General features: G+C 47.3%; 1 protein-coding gene across 2 annotated transcripts in view; it reads left to right on the top strand.

Annotated features, from left to right (window-relative positions):
- Positions 1 to 16,092, top strand: part of LOC311103439 (SH2/SH3 adapter protein NCK1-like) — a 121,055-nt gene that overhangs the window by 86,520 nt on the left and 18,443 nt on the right. The window lies entirely within an intron of this gene.

The raw sequence follows: 16,092 nt of genomic DNA, 5'->3' as shown, positions 1-16,092 counted from the left end.
CACTAGAGTAGGTTGTAGTTTTCTACACTAGAGTAGGTTGTAGTTTTCTACACTAGAGTAGGTTGTAGTTTTCTACACTAGAGTAGGTTGTAGTTTTCTACACTAGAGTAGGTTGTAGTTTTTCTACACTAGAGTAGGTTGTAGTTTTCTACACTAGAGTAGGTTGTAGTTTTCTACACTAGAGTAGGTTGTAGTTTTCTACACTAGAGTAGGTTGTAGTTTTCTACACTAGAGTAGGTTGTAGTTTTCTACACTAGAGTAGGTTGTAGTTTTCTACACTAGAGTAGGTTGTAGTTTTCTACACTATAGTAGGTTGTAGTTTTCTACACTAGAGTAGGTTGTAGTTTTCTACACTAGAGTAGGTTGTAGTTTTCTACACTAGAGTAGGTTGTACTTTGTGCTCTAGTGGTCTGTAGCGCTGTAGTTTTACTGGAGAATAATCCTTTCTAAATTGCTGTCCATGTTTTGGAACTGTACAAGAGTATTTGGAAAGATGACTAAACAGTAAACTAGGCTGGTTTCAGTCTGTAGATTTGAACTCATGTAAAGGTGGGTGGAGGTAGTCTGACTCCCCTGTAGCCCAGGGAGGGTCTCTGCTGGGAGGGTCTCTGCTGGGAGGGTCTCTGCTGGGAGGGTCTCTGCTGGGAGGGTCTCTGCTGGGAGGGTCTCTGCTGGGAGGGTCTCTGCTGGGAGGGTCCCTGCTGGGAGGGTCTCTGCTGGGAGGGTCTCTGCTGGGAGGGTCTCTGCTGGGAGGGTCTCTGCTGGGAGGGTCTCTGCTGGGAGGGTCTCTGCTGGGAGGGTCTCTGGGATGTGGGTCACCCCTCCCGCTGTCTGTCTGTCGATTGATGATTCAAGGGTATCTTTTTCAATGTAAGGGTTTTATTGGCATGGGAAACGTATGTTAACATTGCCAAAGCATGTGAAGTAGATAGTAAAAAAAAAAAAAACTCACAAAAGTATAAAGACATTTCAAATATCATGTGCAAATAGCTAAAGTACAAAAGGGAAAGTAAATAAACATAAATATTGTTCTTCACTGGTTGCCCTTCTCTTATTTTATTTTATTTATTTAACCTTTATTTAACTAGGCAAGTCAGTTAAGAACAAATTCTTATTTATATTGACGGCCTACACTGGCCAAACCCGGACGACGCTGGGCCAATTGTGCGCCGCCCTGTGGGACTCCCAATCACGGCCGGTTGTGATACAGCCTGGAATCGAACCAGGGGGTCTGTAGTGACGCCTCAAGCACTGAGATGCAGTGCCTTAGACTGCTGTGCCACAGACCGCTGTGCCACTTCGGGAGCCCAGGTCACAAATCTTGCTGCTGTGATGGCACACTGTGGTATTTCACCCAATAGATATGGGAGTTTATCAAAATTGGGTTTGTTTTTGGAATTCTTTGTGGGTCTGTGTAATCTGAGGGAAATACAGTGGCTTGCGAAAGTATTCACCCCCCTTGGCATTTTTCCTATTTTGTTGCCTTACAACATGGAATTAAAATGGGATTTTGGGGGGTTTGTATCATTTGATTTACAAAACATGCCTACCACTTTGAAGATGCAACATATTTTTTATTGTGAAACAAACAAGAAATAAGACAAAAAAACTAAACTTGATCGTGCATAACTATTCACCCCCCCAAAGTCAATACTTTGTAGAGCCACCTTTTGCAGCAATTACATTGCAAGTCTCTACAGCTGCAAGTCTCTCTGATATGTTCATAAAAATATTTACACATGTTAAGTTTGCTGAAAATAAATTATGTTGACAGTGGGAGGACATTTCTTTTTTTGCTGAGTTTATATTAATAAGGAAATTATCTCAATGGAGAAAAATGTCCTCGTGTGCTACCTATATCCCCCCAGTAGAATCCCCATAATTTAACAATGACAGCTTCTCCATGTTAGAGGGGAAATCAATCATTTCCAGGCCCAAGGACATGTACTAGTCTGTGGCGACCTAAATGCCAGAACTGGACAAATACCTGACACCCTCAGCACACAGGGGGATAAACACCTACCTGGAGGTGACAGCATTCCCTCCCCCAAATGCCCCCCTAGGCACAACTACGACAACATAACCAACAAAAATGGGTCACAACTCCTGCAGCTCTGTCTTACACTGGGTATGTACATAGTCAATGGTAGGCTTCGAGGAGACTCCTATGGTAGGTACACCTATAGCTCATCTCTTGGCAGTAGTACTGTGGACTACTTTATCACTGACCTCAACCCAGTCTCTCTCAGAGCGTTCAGTCAGTCCACTGACACCCCTATCAGATCACAGCAAAATCACACACTACTTGAACAGAGCAATACTCAATCAAGAGGCATCAAAGCCAAAGGAACTGAATAATATTAAGAAATGCTATAGATGGAAGGAAAGTAGTGTGGAAACCTACCAAAAAAACTATTAGGCAACAACAACTTCAATCCCTTCTAGACAATTTCCTGGACAAAATGTTTCACTGTAATAGTGAAGGTGTAAACTTGGCAGTAGAAAACCTAAACAATATATTTGACCTCTGAGCTTCCCTGTCAAATCAAAAAAATTCAAGCAGACAACCTAAGAAAATTAACAACAATGACAAATGGTTTGATGAAGAATGCAAAAATCTAAGAAAGAAATTGAGAAACATATCCAACCAAAAACATGGAGACCCAGAAAACCTGAGCCTACGCCTTCACTATGGTGAATCACTAAAACAGTACAGAAATACGGAAAAAGAAGGAACAGCATGTCAGAAATCAGCTCAATGTAATTGAAGAATCCATAGAATCTAACCACTTCTGGGAAAATTGGAAAACACTAAACAAACAACATCACGAAGAGTAATCTATCCAAAACTGAGATGTATGGATAAACCACTTGGCCCTCGAACAAACAGCAAAAACATATACGTGATCAAATACAAATCTTAGAATCAACTATTAAAGACTACCAGAACCCACTGGATTCTCCAATTACATTGAATGAACTACAGGACAAAATACAAACCCTCCAACCCAAAAAGGCCTGTGGTGTTGATGGTATCCAAAATGAAATTATTAAATATACAGACCACAAATTCCAATTGGCTATACTTAAACTCTTTAACATCATCCTTAGCTGATGCTATTCCCCAATATTTGGAACCAAGGACTGATCACCCCAATCCACAAAAGTGGAGACAAATTTGACCCCAATAACTACCGTGGGATATGCGTCAACAGCAACCTTGGGAAAATCCTCTGCATTATCATTAACAGCAGACTAGTTCATTTCCTCAGTGAAAACAATGTACTGAGCAAATGTCAAATTGGCTTTTTACCAAATTACCGTACGACAGACCACGTATTCACCCTGCACACCCTAATCGACAAACAAACAAAACAAAACAATGTCAAATTCTTCTCATGCTTTGTTGATTTCAAAAAAGCTTTCGAAACTATTTGGCAGGAGGGCCTGCTATACAAATTGATGGAAAGTGGGGTTGGGGGAAAAACATATGACATTATAAAATCCATGTACACAAACAACAAGAGCCGGGGGGTGAGACAGGGATGCAGCTTAAGCCCCACCCTCTTCAACATATATATCAACGAATTGGCGAGGGCACTAGAACAGTCTGCAGCACCCGGCCTCACCCTACTAGAATCTGAAGTCAAATGTCTACTGTTTGCTGATGATCTGGTGCTTCTGTCCCCAACCAAGGAGGGCCTACAGCAGCACCTAGATCTTCTGCACAGATTCTGTCAGACCTGGGCCCTGACAGTAAATCTCAGTAAGACAAAAATAATGATGTTCCAAAAAAGCTCCAGTTGCCAGGACCACAAATACAAATTCCATCTAGACACCGTTGCCCTAGAGCACACAAAAAACTATACACACCTTGGCCTAAACATCAGCGCCAAAGGTAACTTCCACAACGTGAACGATCTTAGAGAAAAGCAAGAAGGGCCGTCTATGCCATCAAAAGGAACAAAACATTTGACATCCCAATTAGGATCTGGCTAAAAATACTTGAATCAGTTATAGAACCCATTGCCCTTTATGGTTGTGAGGTCTGGGGTCTGCTCACCAACCAAGAATTGACAAAATGGGACGAACACCAAATTGAGACTGCATGCAGAATTCTGCAAAAATATCCTCACCAAATAATGTATGCAGAGCAGAATTAGGCCGATACCCGCTAATGATCAAAATCCAGGAAAGATCCGTTAAATTCTACAACCACCTAAAAGGAAGCGATTCCCAAACCTTCCATAACAAAGATATCACCTACAGAGAGATGAACTTGGAGAAGAGTCCCCTAAGTAAGCTGGTCCTGGGGCTCTGTTCACAAACACAAACAGACCCCACAGAGCCCCAGGACAGCAACACAATTAGACCCAACCAAATAATGAGATAACAAAAAGATTATTACTTGACACATTGGAAAGAATTTACAAAAAAACAGCGCGAACTAGAATGCTATTTGGCCCTAAACAGAGAGTACACAGTGTCAGAATACCTGACCGACAGACTGTGACTGACCCAAAATTAAGGAAATGTTTGACTATGTACAGACTCAGTGAGCATAGCCTTGCTATTGAGAAAGGTCGCCGTGGGCAGACCTGGCTCTCAGGAGAAGACAGGCTATGTGCACACTGCCCACAAAATAAGGTGGAAACTGAGCAGCACTTCCTAACTTCCTGCCAAATGTATGACCATATTAGAGACACATTTTTCCCTCAGATTACAGAGATCCACAAAGAATTCGAAAACATATCCAATTTTGATAAACTCCCTTATCTACTGGGTGAAATACCACAGGGTCCCATCACAGCAGGAAGATTTGTGACCTGTTGCCGCAAGAAAAGGGCAACCAGTGAAGAACAAACACCATTGTAAATACAACCTATATTTAGGTTTATTTATTTTCCCTTTTGTACTTTAACTATTTGCACATTGATACAACTGTATATAGACATAATATGACATTTGAAATGTCTTTATTCTTTTGGAGTGTAATACTGTTCATTTTTTATTTGTTTCACTTTTGTTTACTATCTATTTCACTTGCTTTGGCAATGTAAACATGTGTTTCCCATGGAGAGAGGGAGAGGGAGGGGGAGGGGGAGGGGGAGAGGGAGGGAGAGAGAGACCTAGTTGTGGTGAGGGATACACACAACTAGGCCTCTCTTCCCTCCCTCTCTCCCTACCCTCTCTCCCCCTCCCTCTCTTCCCCTACCCTCTCTTCCCCCTCTCTCCCCCTCCCTCTCTTCCCCCCTCTCCCCCTCCCTCTCTTCCCCCTCCCTCTCCCTACCCTCTCTTCCCCTCTCCCTCTCCCTACCCTCTCTCCCCCTCCCTCTCTTCCCCCTCCCTCTCTTCCCCTCCCTCTCCCTACCCTCTCTTCCCCCCTCTCCCTACCCTCTCTTCCCCCCTCTCCCTACCCTCTCTCCCCCCCTCTCCCTACCCTCTCTCCCCCCTCTCCCTACCCTCTCTTCCCCCCTCTCCCTACCCTCTCTTCCCCCCTCTCCCTACCCTCTCTCCCCCCCTCTCCATACCCTCTCTTCCCCCTCCCTCTCCCTACCCTCTCTTCCCCCCTCTCCCTACCCTCTCTTCCCCCATCTCCCTACCCTCTCTCCCCCCTCTCCCTACCCTCTCTCCCCCCCTCTCCCTACCCTCTCTTCCCCCTCCTTCTCCCTACCCTCTCTTCCCCTCTCCCTCTCCCTACCCTCTCTCCCCCTCCCTCTCTTCCCCCTCCCTCTCTTCCCCCTCCCTCTCCCTACCCTCTCTTCCCCCCTCTCCCTACCCTCTCTTCCCCCCTCTCCCTACCCTCTCTTCCCCCCTCTCCCTACCCTCTCTTCCCCCCTCTCCCTACCCTCTCTCCCCCCCTCTCCATACCCTCTCTTCCCCCTCCCTCTCCCTACCCTCTCTTCCCCCCTCTCCCTACCCTCTCTTCCCCCATCTCCCTACCCTCTCCCTACCCTCTCTCCCCCCCTCTCCCTACCCTCTCTTCCCCCTCCTTCTCCCTACCCTCTCTTCCCTCTCCCTCTCCTCTCTTCCCCCTCCCTCTCCCTACCCTCTCTTCCCCCCTCCCTCTCCATACCCTCTCTTCCCCCCTCCCTCTCTTCCCCCTCCCTCTCCCTACCCTCTCTTCCCCCCTCCCTCTCCCTACCCTCTCTTCCCCCTCCCTCTCCCTACCCTCTCTTCCCCCTCCCCCTCCCTACCCTCTCTTCCCCCTCCCTCTCCCTACCCTCTCTTCCCCCCTCCCTCTCCCTACCCTCTCTTCCCCCTCCCTCTCCCTACCCTCTCTTCCCCTCCCCCTCCCTACCCTCTCTTCCCCCCTCTCCCTACCCTCTCTTCCCCCCTCCCCCTCCCTACCCTCTCTTCCCCCTCCCCCTCCCCTCTCTTCCCCCCTCCCCCTCCCTACCCTCTCTTCCCCCTCCCTCTCCCTACCCTCTCTTCCCCCCTCCCTCTCCCTACCCTCTCTAACCCCTCCCTCTCCCCTCCCTCTCTTCCCCCCTCCCTCTCCCCTCCCTCTCTTCCCTCTCCCTACCCTCTCTTCCCCCCTCCCCCTCCCTACCCTCTCTTCCCCCTCCCTCTCCCTACCCTCTCTTCCCCCCTCCCTCTCCCTACCCTCTCTTCCCCCCCTCCCCCTCCCTACCCTCTCTTCCCCCTCCCTCTCCCTACCCTCTCTTCCCCCCTCCCTCTCCCTACCCTCTCTTCCCCCTCCCTCCCCCTACCCTCTCTTCCCCCCCCCTCTCCCTACCCTCTCTTCCCCCCTCCCCCTCCCTACCCTCTCTTCCCCCTCCCTCTCTTCCCCCTCCCTCTCCCTACCCTCTCTTCCCCCTCCCCCTCCCTACCCTCTCTTCCCCCTCCCCCTCCCTACCCTCTCTTCCCCCCTCCCCCTCCCTACCCTCTCTTCCCCCTCCCCCTCCCTACCCTCTCTTCCCCCTCCCTCTCTTCCCCCTCCCTCTCCCTACCCTCTCTTCCCCCTCCCTCTCCCTACCCTCTCTTCCCCCCTCCCTCTCCATACCCTCTCTTCCCCCTCCCTCTCCCTACCCTCTCTCGCCCTCCCTCTCTTCCCCCCTCCCCCTCCCTACCCTCTCTTCCCCCTCCCTCTCTTCCCCCTCCCTCTCCCTACCCTCTCTTCCCCCTCCCCCTCCCTACCCTCTCTTCCCCCCTCCCCCTCCCTACCCTCTCTTCCCCCCTCCCCCTCCCTACCCTCTCTTCCCCCTCCCTCTCCCTACCCTCTCTTCCCCCTCCCTCTCCCTACCCTCTCTTCCCCCCTCCCTCTCCCTACCCTCTCTTCCCCCCTCCCTCTCCCTACCCTCTCTCTCCCTCCCTCTCTTCCCCCCCCCTCTCCCTACCCTCTCTTCCCCCCTCCCTCTCCATACCCTCTCTTCCCCCCTCCCTCTCCCTACCCTCTCTTCCCCCCTCCCTCTCCCTACCCTCTATTCCCCCTCCCTCTCCCTACCTTCTCTTCCCCCTCCCTCTCCCTACCCTCTCTTACCCCCTCCCTCTCCATACCCTCTCTTCCCCCTCCCTCTCCCTACCCTCTCTCTCCCTCCCTCTCTTCCCCTCTCCCTCTCTTCCCCCTCCCTCTCCCTACCCTCTCTCTCCCTCCCTCTCTTCCCCTCTCCCTCTCCCTACCCTCTCTTCCCCCTCCCTCTCCCTACCCTCTCTCTCCCTCCCTCTCTTCCCCCTCCCTCTCCCTACCCTCTCTCTCCCTCCCTCTCTTCCCCCTCCCTCTCCCTACCCTCTCTTCCCCCTCCCTCTCCCTACCCTCTCTCTCCCTCCCTCTCTTCCCCCTCCCTCTCCCTACCCTCTCTCTCCCTCCCTCTCTTCCCCCTCCCTCTCCCTACCCTCTCTCTCCCTCCCTCTCTTCCCCCTCCCTCTCCCTACCCTCTCTCTCCCTCCCTCTCTTCCCCCTCCCTCTCCCTACCCTCTCTTCCCCCTCCCTCTCCCTACCCTCTCTCTCCCTCCCTCTCTTCCCCCTCCCTCTCCCTACCCTCTCTCTCCCTCCCTCTCTTCCCCCTCCCTCTCCCTACCCTCTCTTCCCCCCTCCCTCTCCCTACCCTCTCTAGGGAGGGAGAGAAAAAGAGAGGGTAGGGAGAGGGAGGGGGAAGAGAGGGTATGGAGAGGGGGGGAGAGAGGGTAGGGAGAGGGGGGAAGAGAGGGTAGGGAGAGGGGGGAAGAGAGGGTAGGGAGAGGGGGGAAGAGAGGGTAGGGAGAGGGGGGAAGAGAGGGTAGGGAGAGGGAGGGGGAAGAGAGGGAGGGGGAAGAGAGGGAGGGGGAGAGAAAATTGTTTTCATAGTCAACTTACACACAGCTCTGACACACACTTACCCCACCAGACATTCCACCAGGGGTCTTTTCACAGTCCCCAAATCCAGAACAAATTCAAGAAAGTGTACAGTATTATATAGTGCCATTATTGCATGGAACTCTGTTCCATCTCATATTGCTCAAATGAACAGCAAACCTGGTTTCAGAAAACAGATAAAGCAGCACCTCATGGCACAACGCCTCTCCTCTATTTGACCTAGCTAGTTTGATGTGTATGTATTGATATGTAGGTTGTGTGATGTTTTAAATTGATGTAATGTAGTTCTGTCCTTGAGCTGTTCTTGTCTATTAATGTTCTGTATTATGTAATGTTTCATGTTTTGTGTGGACCCCAGGAAGAGTAGCTGATGCTTTCACAACAGCTAATGGGGATTCTAATAAAATACCAAATACCCCCATTCTCTCCCTCCCTCCCCCCATTCTCTCCCGCCCTCTCCAATTTCCTCCCACCCCCCCATTCTCTCTCCCCCTCCCTCTCCCCCCCATTCTCCCCCCCCCATTTTCTCCCTCTCCCCCCCATTCTCTCCCTCCCATTTTCTCCCTCTCCCCCCCATTCTCTCTCTCCCTCCCTCTCCCCCCATTCTCTCCCTCTCCCCCCATTCTCTCCCTCCCTCCCCCCATTCTCTCCCTCCCTCTCCAATTCCCTCCCACCCCCCCATTCTCTCTCCCTCCCTCTCCCCCCCATTCTCTCCCTCCCTCTCCAATTCCCTCCCACCCCCCCATTCTCTCTCTCCCTCCCTCTCCCCCCCATTCTCTCCCTCCCTCCCTCTCCTTCTCCCTTCCTGTTTCTTGCCTTGGCCTCCCCAGCGAGGGAGGGAAGCTCTAATTTGAGACACATTTCTCCTGAGCAACAGGAAGTGAGGGGGAGAGAGATGGCCGGGTCTGTTGAAGAATAGCTAGCTCCATAAACCTGTTTGTCTAGATAGACAGACAGTGGAAACATCCACACCACCATTTGTCTGCTGGATAGATATATCCCGAAGGTCACAACCACCGCATTAGTCCATAACCCAAGGAGAAGTCTCAATAGGCAAGTTGCTATAACACTAGGATAAGTTTCTATAGTCAGAAAAGCTTATATATATATATATATACACACACACACACACACAGTGAGGGAAGTAAGTATTTGATCCCCTGCTGATTTTGTACGTTTGCCCACTGACAAAGAAATGTTCAGTCTATAATTGTAATGGTAGGTTTATTTGAACAGTGAGAGACAGAATAACAACAAAAAAATTCAGAAAAACGCATGTCAAAAATGTTATACATTGGTTTGCATTTTAATGAGGGAAATAAGTATTTGACCCCCTCTCAATCAGAAAGATTTCTGGCTCCCAGGTGTCTTTTATACAGGTAACGAGCTGAGATTAGGAGCACACTCTTAAAGGGAGTGCTCCTAATCTCAGCTTGTTACCTGTATAAAAGACACCTGTCCACAGAAGCAATCAATCAATCAGATTCCAAACTCTCCACCATGGCCAAGACCAAAGAGCTCTCCAAGGATGTCAGGGACAAGATTGTAGACCTACACAAGGCTGGAATGGGCTACAAGACCATCGCCAAGCAGCTTGGTGAGAAGGTGACAACAGTTGGTGCGATTATTCGCAAATGGAAGAAACACAAAATAACTATCAATCTCCCTCGGCCTGGGGCTCCATGCAAGATCTCACCTCGTGGAGTTGCAATGATCATGAGAACGGTGAGGAATCAGCCCAGAACTACACGGGAGGAGCTTGTCAATGATCTCAAGGCAACTGGGACTATAGTCACCGAGAAAACAATTGGTAACACACTACGCCGTGAAGGACTGAAATCCTGCAGCGCCCGCAAGGTCCCCCTGCTCAAGAAAGCACATATACATGCCCGTCTGAAGTTTGCCAATGAACATCTGAATGATTCAGAGGAGAACTGGGTGAAAGTGTTGTGGTCAGATGAGACCAAAATGGAGCTCTTTGGCATCAACTCTACTCGCCGTATTTGGAGGAGGAGGAATGCTGCCTATGACCCCAAGAACACCATCCCCACCGTCAAACATGGAGTTGGAAACATTATGCTTTGGGGGTTTTTTTCTGCTAAGGGGACAGGACAACTTCACCGCATCAAAGGGACGATGGACGGGGCCATGTACCGTCAAATCTAGGGTGAGAACCTCCTTCCCTCAGCCAGGGCATTGAAAATGGGTCGTGGATGGGTATTCCAGCATGACAATGACCCAAAACACACGGCCAAGGCAACAAAGGAGTGGCTCAAGAAGAAGCACATTAAGGTCCTGGAGTGGCCTAGCCAGTCTCCAGACCTTAATCCCAAAGAAAATCTGTGGAGGGAGCTGAAGGTTCGAGTTGCCAAACGTCAGCCTCGAAACCTTAATGACTTGGAGAAGATCTGCAAAGAGGAGTGGAACAAAATCGCTCCTGGATGTGTGCAAACCTGGTGGCCAACTACAAGAAGCGTCTGACCTCTGTGATTGCCAACAAGGGTTTTGCCACCAAGTCGTAAATCATGTTTTCCAGAGGGGTCAAATACTTATTTCCCTCATTTAAAATGCAAATCAATTCATAACATTTTTGACATGTCTTTCTGGATTTTGTTGTTGTTATTTTGTCTCTCACTGTTCAAATAAACCTACCATTCAAATTATAGACTGATCATTTCTTTGTCAGTGGGCAAACGTACAAAATCAGCAGGGGATCAAATACTTAATTCCCTCACTATATATATATATCCACTACCAATCAAAAGTTTGGATACACCTACTCATTTTTCTTTATTTTATTCTCTCTCTCTCTCTCTCTCTCTCTCTCTGTCTCTGTCTCTCTCTCTCTCTCTCGCTCTCTCTCTGTCTCTCTTTCTCTCTCTCTCTCTCTCTCTCTCTCTCTCATTCTCTCTCTCTCTCTCTCGGTCTCTCTCTCTCTCTGTCACTCTCTCTCTGTCTCTCTCTGTGTCTCTCTCTCTCTGTCTCTCTCTCTCTTTGTCTCTCTGCTCTCTTTTTTTTGTATCTCTCTCTCTCTCGCTCACAAACATGCAACGCACGCACACACTTTCACTGGCTGTAACAGTGTTCGTGGCAACATGCCTAAACTAATTGCTAAGTGTCCATCCATCTGGTAGTGTGTGTGTGTGTGTGTGTGTGTCATGGTTTCCGTTAGCTGGTAATAGCTGGCTTTTGTCCGTTAAAAGAAGAAAAGCAGATAAATAAAATTGGTGATGGTCAGGGAGAAGAAGAAAACAACGTCCTATATAGATTGACATTGATTCATAGGCTAGTGATTCATAGGCTGGTGATTCATAGGCTGGTGATTCATAGGCTGGTGATTCATAGGCTGGTGATTCATAGGCTGGTGATTCATAGGCTAGTGATTCATAGGCTGGTGATTCTTAGGCTAGTGATTCATAGGCTGGTGATTCATAGGCTAGTGATTCATAGGCCGGTGATTCATAGGCTAGTGATTCATAGGCTAGTGATTCTTAGGCTAGTTGACATAGGCTGGTGATTCATAGGCTAGTGATTCATAGGCTAGTGATTCATAGGCTAGTGATTCATAGGCTGGTGATTCATAGGCTAGTGATTCATAGGCTAGTGATTCATAGGCTAGTTGACATAGGCTAGTGATTCATAGGCTAGTGATTCATAGGCTGGTGATTCATAGGCTGGTGATTCATAGGTTGGTGATTCATAGGTTAGTGATTCATAGGCTGGTGATTCATAGGCTGGTGATTCATAGGCTGGTGATTCATAGGCTGGTGATTCATAGGCTGGTGATTCATAGGCTAGTTGACATAGGCTAGTGATTCATAGGCTGGTGATTCATAGGCTGGTGATTCATAGGCTGGTGATTCATAGGCTGGTGATTCATAGGCTGGTGATTCATAGGCTAGTGATTCATAGGCTAGTGATTCATAGGCTGGTGATTCTGCTGTCTTGTTGACTGAGGAAAGGTAAATGTGGACAGTTATTCTAACATGTTTAAAGTGCACATCAGAATTCGGTGAGAAGGACGGCAAATCAAATCAAATTTTATTGGACACATACGCATATTTATCAGATGTTATTGTGGTTGTAGTGAAATGCTTGTGTTCCTAGCTTCAACAGTGCAGTAATATCTAACTACACAACAATACACACAAATCTAAAAAGTAAAAGAATGGAATTAAGAAATATATAAAATATTAGGATGAGTGATGTCGGAGTCCGGAGTGTAAATGGATGTGATGTATAGACAATATGGACAGTATATGGATAGAATATGTAGGGATCTGAATAATAGTTTACAGTGCAATCGGAAAGTATTCAGACCCCTTGACTTTTTCCACTTTTTATGTTACAGCCTTTTTCTAAAATTGATTAAATTGTTTTTTTTTTCCTTCTCAATCTACACACAATACCCCATAATGACAAAGCAAAGACAGGTTTTTTGATATTTTTAGCAAATGTATTAAAAATAAAAAACTGATATCACATTTACATAAGTATTCAGACCCTTTACTCAGTACATTGTTGAAGCACCTTTGGCAGCGATTACAGCCTCGAGTCTTTTTGGTTATGATGCTACAAGCTTGGCACACCTGCATTCGGGGAGTTTCTCCCATTCTTCTCTGCAGATCTTCTCAAGCTCTGTCAGGTTGGATGGGGAGCGTCGCTGCACAGCTATTTTCAGGTCTCTACATAGATGTTCGATCGGGTTCAAGTCCGGACTCTGGCTGGGCCACTCAAGGACATTCAGAGACGTTGTCTTGGCTGTGTGCTTAGGGTCGTTGTCCTGTTCGAAGGCAAATCTTCGCCCCAGTCGGAGGTCCTGATCGCTCTGGAGCAGGCTTTCATCAAGGATCTCTCTGTACTTCGCTTCTTTCATCTTTCCCGCAATCCTGACTAGTCTCCCAGTCCCTACCGCTGAAAAACATCCCCACAGCATGATGCTGCCACCATCATGCTTCACCGTAGGGATGGTGCCATGTTTCCTCCAGACGAGACGATTGTCATTCAGGCCAAAGAGTTCAATATTGGTTTCATCAGACCAAATAATCTTGTTTCTCATGGTCTGAGAGTCTTTAGGTGCCTTTTGGCAAACTCCAAGCGGACTGTCATGTGCCTTTTACTGAGGAGTGGCTTCCGTCTGGCCACTCTACCATAAAGGCCTGATTGGTGGAGTGCTGCAGAGATGGTTGTCCTTCTGGAAGGTTCTCCCATCTCCACAGAGGAACTCTGGAGCTCTGTCAGAGTGACCATCAGGTTCTTGGTCACCTCCCTGACCAAAGCCCTTCACCCCTGATTGCTCAGTTTGGCGGCCAGCTCTAGGAAGACTCTTGGTGGTTCTAAACTTCTTCCATTTAAGAATGATGGAGGCCACTGTGTTCTTGGGGACTTTCAATGCTGCAAACATTTGTTGGTAGCTCAATTTCCAGTCTCATAGCGAAGGATCTGAATATTTATGTAAATATATTTTTTATATGTTTGTAAACATTTCTAAAAACGTGTTTTTCGCTTTGTCATTATGGGCTATTGGGTGTAGATTGAGTATTTGTGTTTATTTAATCAATTTTAGTATAAGGCTGTAACTTAACAAAATGTGGAAAAAGTCAAGGGGCTGAATACTTTCCCAATGCACTGTATGTACAGCAGTAGTTAAATAGGATGGCCTTGACTAGAATACAGTTTATACATACGACGTGGGTAAAACGGTATGTAAACATTATTAAAGTGACCAGTGTTCATTGTCTATGTACAGTGCCTTGCGAAAGTATTCATCCCCCTTGGCGCTTTTGCTATTTTGTTCCATTACAACCTATACATTTAAATAGATTTAATAACTTAATTAACTTTATGTCCTGAATACAAAGCGTTATGTTTGGTGCAAATCCAACACATCACTGAGTACGGCTTTTCATATTTTAAAGCATTGTGGTGGCTGTATCATGTTATGGGTATGCTTATCATAGGCAAGGACTGGGGAGTTTTTCAGGATGAAAAAAAAAACGAATAGAGCTAAGCGCCGGCAACATCCTGGAGGAAAACCTGATTCAGTCTGCTTTCCACCAGACACTGGGAGACAAATTCATCTTTAAGCAGGACAATAACCTAAAACACAAGGCCAAATATACAATGGGGTTGCTTACCAAGAAAACGGTGAATGTTCGTGAGTGGCAGAGTTACAGTTTTAACTGAAATCTGCTTGAAAGTATATTGCAAGGTTTTAAAATGGCTGTCTAGCCATGATAAACAACCGATTTGACAGAGCTTGAAGAATTTTGAAAATAATAATGAGCACATTTTTCACAATCCAGGTGTGGGAAGCTCTCGGAGACTTACCCAGAACGACTCACAGCTGTAATTGCTTTCAAAGTTGTTTCTAGCATTTATTGATGCAGGGGGTTAATACTTATCTAATCAAGATTTGACATTAGATTATTTTGTTTAGATCATTGACATAAATGGACAATTAAATAAATGTAATCCCACTTTGTAGGGTCTATGACAAGACTGCAGTGGTTCCCGGTAGGCAGTGGTTCCCGGTAGACAGGGATGAGGGTCTAACTGGAAGTGTTAAGGAGTGACAGAGGGACAGTGGTTAGCTGTTGAAGTGTTAAGGAGTGACAGAGGGACAGTGGTTAGCTGTTGAAGTGTTAAGGAGTGACAGAGGGACAGTGGTTAGCTGTTGAAGTGTTAAGGAGTGACAGAGGGACAGTGGTTAGCTGTTGACGTGTTAAGGAGTGACAGAGGGACAGTGGTTAGCTGTTGAAGTGTTAAGGAGTGACAGAGGGACAGTGGTTAGCTTTTGACGTGTTAAGGAGTGACAGAGGGACAGTGGTTAGCTGTTGAAGTGTTAAGGAGTGACAGTGGTTAGCTGTTGAAGTGTTAAGGAGTGACAGAGGGACAGTGGTTAGCTGTTGAAGTGTTAAGGAGTGACAGAGGGACAGTGGTTAGCTGTTGAAGTGTTAAGGAGTGACAGAGGGAATACCTGGGATAGGATAAAGTAATCCTTCTACCCCCCCTTACCCCCCCCACCCAAAAAAAAAAACAAAAAAAAAAAAAACATTGTAAAGTGGTTATCCCACTGGCTATAAGGTGAATGCACCAATTTGTAAGTCGCTCTGGATAAGAGCGTCTGCTAAATGACGTAAATGTAATGTAAATGGTTAGCTGTTGAAGTGTTAAGGAGTGACAGAGGGACAGTGGTTAGCTGTTGAAGTGTTAAGGAGTGACAGTGGTTAGCTGTTGAAGTGTTAAGGAGTGACAGAGGGACAGTGGTTAGCTGTTGAAGTGTTAAGGAGTGACAGTGGTTAGCTGTTGAAGTGTTAAGGAGTGACAGAGGGACAGTGGTTAGCTGTTGAAGTGTTAAGGAGTGACAGAGGGACAGTGGTTAGCTGTTGAAGTGTTAAGGAGTGACAGAGGGACAGTGGTTAGCTGTTGAAGTGTTAAGGAGTGACAGAGGGACAGTGGTTAGCTGTTGAAGTGTTAAGGAGTGACAGAGGGACAGTGGTTAGCTGTTGAAGTGTTAAGGAGTGACAGAGGGACAGTGGTTAGCTGTTGACGTGTTAAGGAGTGACAGAGGGACAGTGGTTAGCTGTTGAAGTGTTAAGGAGTGACAGAGGGACAGTGGTTAGCTGTTGAAGTGTTAAGGAGTGACAGAGGGAATACCTGGGATAGGATAAAGTAATCCTTCTACCCCCCCTTACCCCCCCCACCCAAAAAAAAAACAAACAAAAAAAAAAAACATTGTAAAGTGGTTATCCCACTGGCTATAAGGTGAATGCACCAATTTGTAAGTGGCTCTG

Source organism: Coregonus lavaretus (genome assembly GCF_964263955.1).
Source record: "Coregonus lavaretus genome assembly, chromosome: 2".
Lineage (NCBI taxonomy): Eukaryota > Metazoa > Chordata > Actinopteri > Salmoniformes > Salmonidae > Coregonus > Coregonus lavaretus.
This window is presented reverse-complemented; position numbering and strand designations above follow the sequence as displayed.